General features: G+C 33.5%; 1 protein-coding gene across 1 annotated transcript in view; it reads right to left on the bottom strand.

Annotated features, from left to right (window-relative positions):
- Positions 1-1,552, bottom strand: part of LOC106871912 (protocadherin-9) — a 32,732-nt gene extending 31,180 nt beyond the window's left edge. The window contains exon 1 of the mRNA XM_014918672.2: positions 1,375-1,552. The gene's annotated coding sequence lies outside the window, so the exon portion shown is untranslated. The remainder of the gene's footprint in view (positions 1-1,374) is intronic.
- Positions 1,553-5,854: the final 4,302 nt, after the last annotated feature.

Genomic DNA, 5,854 nt, shown 5'->3' with positions numbered 1-5,854 from the left:
ATATATATATATATATATATATATATATATATATATATTATATATATTATATTATATATATATGATATAATATAATATAATATAATATAACATAATATAATATATAAACACCAGGTTACAAGGTTTCACCAAAAAGGAGAATTATAATTGTCTCTAAATGTGACTAGGGTGTTAAGAAACACCTACATTGCTAGAAATAAGAGCTAAAATACTCTAATGCTGTAGTTAACACACATGAATGAAAATATATACACTACTAGTATCCTGAATCATCTGAAAAATACCAACCGAGAATTCTTAATCCTAATGTCAATTTTGGCAATTTCCGTTGCCTCATCAATTAATCCCAATTAATATTTGGTTTTCTTTCTACTTGCTTCTCTATAAGTATTTATGTTTTGTCATCCAAATTAATGGATGATTTAGCAATTCGTTAAAGTATATACATAAAATTAATATTAATAACAGGATGCAGTGTTTCACCAAAAAGGAGAATTATAATTGTCACTAAGTGTGACTAGGGTGTTAAGAAACACCTCTGTTGCTAGAAATAAGAGCTAAAATTTTCTAATGCTGTAGTTAATGCACATGAAGGGAAACAAATATACTAACAGGGACCGGAATTGTCTGAAAAATGCTGAAACTGATGTTAGTATTAAGAATTCTTGATCAACATTTTTCAGATGATTCAGGTCCCTGTTAGTATATTTGTTTCCCTTCATGTACATTAACTACAGCATTAGAAAATTTGTTAGTGTATGTTTTTATTTATGTGTTAATTAGTTTTAGTTTTATTTTGTTTACTTAAATTTATTTCTGCTAAACTTCTTGTCACACAGCCACACCTGTGGCTGTGTGGTAAGAAGTTTGCTTCCCAACCACATGGTTCCAGGTTCACTTCCACTGCATGATCCCTTGGGCAGGTGTTTTCTACTATAACCTAGGGCCAAGCAAAGCTTTATGAGTGGATTTAGTAGACAGAAACTGAAAAATGTCCCTTGTACATATGTGTGTGTGTGTGTTAATTCCAAACTAAAAGCAGATACAAAGTCAATTTATCCCTAGATATTATACCAGTTTATTACTAGTTAACACTCACAAATAGTTTGATACATGTATTCAACAGCTAAGTGAACTGAAATAATTTTGTATATAGTGTAATTCTAACCAGAAACACAAACAGGAATGCAAGCAACAGATTTCATTTCACTGTCCATAAGTGAATGCCTTGATCACTAAGACATATCATAACTCTCACAACCAAGCCATATCCTAAGATTTTAAATCAGTTAACCCTAACATCAAACAATTTTTCTGCAAATTCATTTTTTTTTTTTTTTTCAGAAAATTAATAGATTTAGAAAGTAATCTTACCTAATAATTTCTTCTTTTCTATTCCTTGTTTCCTTTAGGAGTCACTTATCAGCCACACACAGGAGGCTTGACAGTCAGTTTCAAAATGATTCCTAAATTTGTGACGACACAAGCTTACATGACTTTTATAAAACAAAACAATTTATTGTTATCATTCCCATCCCAGGAAAGTATTATTTATATAGATTCAACAGTTTCACTTTGTTCCTTTCTTTCAATTTTGATCCCCCACACTTATTACCACTTAGCAAATCAAAACTTATGAAATTAACATGTGACTAATCTTTATTGCTCATTTGTCCGTCTATTTATATATTTGTTGTGATTTCCCTGTAATGTACCTACACGTGGTGATTGCATAATTCTGTGTATGCATATATATATATATATATATATATTAGTGTGTGTGGGGGAGGGACAAGCATGTGATTATGTGTGATGATCCAGGACCCTAGTAGTGTATATATTTTCATTCATGTGTTAACTACAGCATTAGAGTATTTTAGCTCTTATATATATGTGTGTGTGTGTGTGTGTGTGTGTGTGTGTGTGTGTGTGTGTGTGTGTGTGTGTGTGTGTGTATGCATATATATAGGAAAGAGGGTTTCAAAATGGAAAGGTCTTTTAAAGATGTTTATTGACTTGACCAGTTTCATTTTTTAAAAAAAGATTTTCAAAAGGAAAAATGTAAGGCTTTGTGTAGCCTTTGTGGTGTTAAAAAATGGTTATCATAATTGTATTAAAATACAGTTACACAGTCTTTGATAATGGTAAGAAAATGTTAAGAAATAGAATCTTTGACAATGATAAAGATGGTGTGTGTGTGTGCGTGCGCGTGTGTGTGTGTGTGTGTGTGTGTGTGTGTGCGCGCGCACGTTTCTATGTATGTGTGTATATATATGTACTTATATTTGTGTGTGGAGTTTTTTTTTTTGAGTGGTCTGAGTTCAGTGTGGAGTGTGTATGGGTCTGTGTGTGTGTGTTTTTTATATTTACCAGGGTGGTGCGTGTATATGTGTGCATGTGTATGTGTGCGATTTGTATTTGTCTGGGTGCTCTGTGTGCGAATGTGTGTGTATGTGTTTGGTCGTGTGTGTGTATGTGTTTGGTCATATGTATGTGTGCGTCTGTGTATGTGTGCATGTGTATGTTTGTATGTATTGTGTTGGTGGGGATGATAATATTCCTTGAACTTTCCGTTGTGTTGTTGCCTTTATTGAACTCATAAAGCAAAATATGCAGAATATGCTCTTTTGTCACTTCCATTATAACTTTGAAAAAATAACTGTTAAAATCAACATTATCCCATCTGATTATCATTTATTCTGCAGTCTTCAAAAGCATCTAGATGGAAAAAATGAATTCTGTAGATGAGATAAGAACAGTACTGGAGGAGTATTTTTCATCACGGACAAGTGAATTTTGGAAGGGAGGCCTTGCAAGTCTATCAAATAGATGGAAGAGCATTGTAAAAAATGAAGGAAAATATAATTTAGATTAAAAATGAACTTTGCTCATCTAATTTGGAAAAATAAAAGTATTAAAAAACTGCATTACTTATGGGATGATCCAATATATAGTTAACTTATATACATACACACCAACAACAGACATGCAAACGAGCAGTCACGCACACACACATTCACAATCTGTATCTAAGTGTTTAGGCTGGCTCACCATAATGTGCCTGTGTTTATTTATGCTTTACATATGTGTGTCAATGTACGTATATGGGAGTGGTATATATATTCTATAAATTTCTTTTTATTGAATCTGTATATGTGAGATAATGTCAATATAGCACTGGAAGGGGTGCTGACAGGTTCCTGGCTTTGGGTAAAAGGAAATACAGAACGATCAGTTAATTATGTTTATATACAACATGTTCCCTTCTCAGATCCATGCAGTTATTGCAGAGGTTCTTCAGTGTAAAAGAACTTGGAAGGTCAGGCCTTTTGCAATACCATTAAAACCAGGAACCTTTCAATACCCCTTCATACATGTGTGTGTGTATCTATATATTCTTTAAATGTTTCAGTCACTGAAGTGGGGGCCATGCTTCAGCACTGCCATAAATTTTCAAAACATTTTCTTTTTCAAGCCATGATAGTTATTCTATCACACTTCTATGTTATGGGGGATGTAAACAAACCAACACCAGTTACTAAGTGATGTCTGGAGACAAATATAAAAGCAAAAACGCACACATAAATATACATACATGCATATATCATCATCATCATCATCATTTAATGTCCATGGGTTGAACAGTTTAACCAGAGCTGGTAAAAACCCTTCAAGGCAATGCATGTATGTATGTATGTATGCATGCATGCATGTATATGTGTATGTATTCATGTATGTATGCATGCATATAGGCATGAATATATGCTTGTATGCATTAGACTTAATTCATTGCTTGATTTAGCATCACAACCAGGCCCTATGGTTGCATTTAGCAGAATCCACTTCGTTGCAAGCATTCAGGAAAAAGTTATTAGCTTGAGAATACTTGTCTTTCTCTCTTCTCCCACCCAACCCCCATCACTCAGGGAGACCCTGTAGGTGGTCATAAGCACTGCCTTCCTTTCTCACTAAAGGCATTGAGGAAAACAATACATAAATTTATAATTTATATGCAATCATTTCATCCTAGGTCCTGGTACTCGAGCAAAGCTAAATTTCAATATCAGATTTTTGTTTGTCCATGTTTCTTTATAATATGTTTTCTAACTACCTTCAAGAATAACAATTACTGAATTTAAATGTATTTTGCCAATCCTGTCATTCAATGAAACTCTAAACAGGAAAAAGATGATATACTTGTATCAACAGGAAGCATCTTTAGAAACACTTCTTTCAATGAACTTGACTTTTAATTTCACTAATAATTAGGCTTTAATCATTACTTTACCCTTATAATATTTTGTTCACATTTTATAAGGTATAAGACAGGAGGGATTATAAACCTCTAATTCAAGTAGTGCTTATTTGCTTCAGAACAATAGATTATCAACTGAAATTACGAGGATCCTACTCAAAACACTTCAGCTTTGGTGAACTAAGTATTGTTTCTTGTGCAGATGGTGTCTCTGAGTAATCTGTCTTCTTAAGTCATTTGTCTTTTTAAATCTACAAATTTTTCATGCTTAAGTATATACAATGTCGTAATGTATATCTTCTGAGTAATTGCCTTTTCATTTCTTTGTCAACTACAGTGAAACATATGCTTTGCTGAGGTGGTTCAACAAAACTGAAACATGCATGGATTTGTCTCTTCTGTCTGCTAAAATGATTAAAATGATATTAGCCATTGAGTTAATGGTGTAGTTTACTCATTGTATAACAATCTCTAATAAAGTTTGTAATGCTTACTATATTAAATGTTTAAACACTATCTTATCTTTAATAAACTGGCTTCATTAAAAACCATGGCACAAAAATTTTTCTTGTGAAGTTTATTCTTTCATCTTCTTTTTTCATGTTTCAGTCATTGGACTACAGCCTTGAAAGGTTTTTTGTCAAACAAATTGACTTATTTTCGTTTTAAGTGTTATTCTATCGGTCTCTTTTTCCAAATAAGCAAACCAACGCTGATTGTCAAGCAGTGCTAGGAGCAAACACAGACACAAAGGCGCACGTGCACACACTCTCTCTCTCTCTCTCTCTCTCTCTCTCTCTCTCTCTCTCTCTCTCTCTCTCTCTCTCTCTCTCTCTCTCTCTCTCTTTCTCTCTCATGGTCACATACATATAACAGGTTTATACACAGTTTTTATCTGCCAGATTCACTCACATGGCATTGATTAGTCTGGAACTCATAGTAAAAAGACACTTGCCAAGAAGTGTTATGAGTAAACACAGATACAAAGATGCACACACATGCACACACAACACACAGACACGTTTGCACACACACAGACACGTTTGCACACACACACACACACACACTCGTGGTGACTTACACACTGTTTTCATCTGCCAAATTCACTCACAAGTCAGTGGTTGGTCTGGAACTTATAGCAGAAGACTCACCAAAGGTGCTGAGCAGTGAGATTGAAACTGAAACACTGTGGTTGTAAAATGAGCTTCTTAACCATGAAAATTTTCATTAGATTTGAAATAAAGTTAAATCTTAGTTTGACTACATTAGACTAAAAGGTAATTAAGTTTCAAATTTTTATGGAAACATTTTCAGCTTTGCAAGAATTGTTGTGTGATGGTTTTTCAGTGAAGTAGGCTTATTACAGATAAGTTAGAGTTTACATATTTAATAAGCATAAAAATATCTAATTGTGGATAATTATACCATGAAGAAAAAATAACATTAACTTAATGACAACAATTTCTTGCAAAATCTTTGACCTGAAACTCTGTACATTACTCACCAGGTGCTCTTATTAAGCAGATCATCATCATCACCATCATCATCATCATCATCAACATCATCACCACCACCACCACCACCACCACCACCACCACC

Source organism: Octopus bimaculoides, chromosome 13, assembly GCF_001194135.2.
Source record: "Octopus bimaculoides isolate UCB-OBI-ISO-001 chromosome 13, ASM119413v2, whole genome shotgun sequence".
NCBI lineage: Eukaryota > Metazoa > Mollusca > Cephalopoda > Octopoda > Octopodidae > Octopus > Octopus bimaculoides.
Note: the sequence above shows the minus strand (reverse complement) of the source record. Positions and strands in the feature narration are given on the sequence as shown.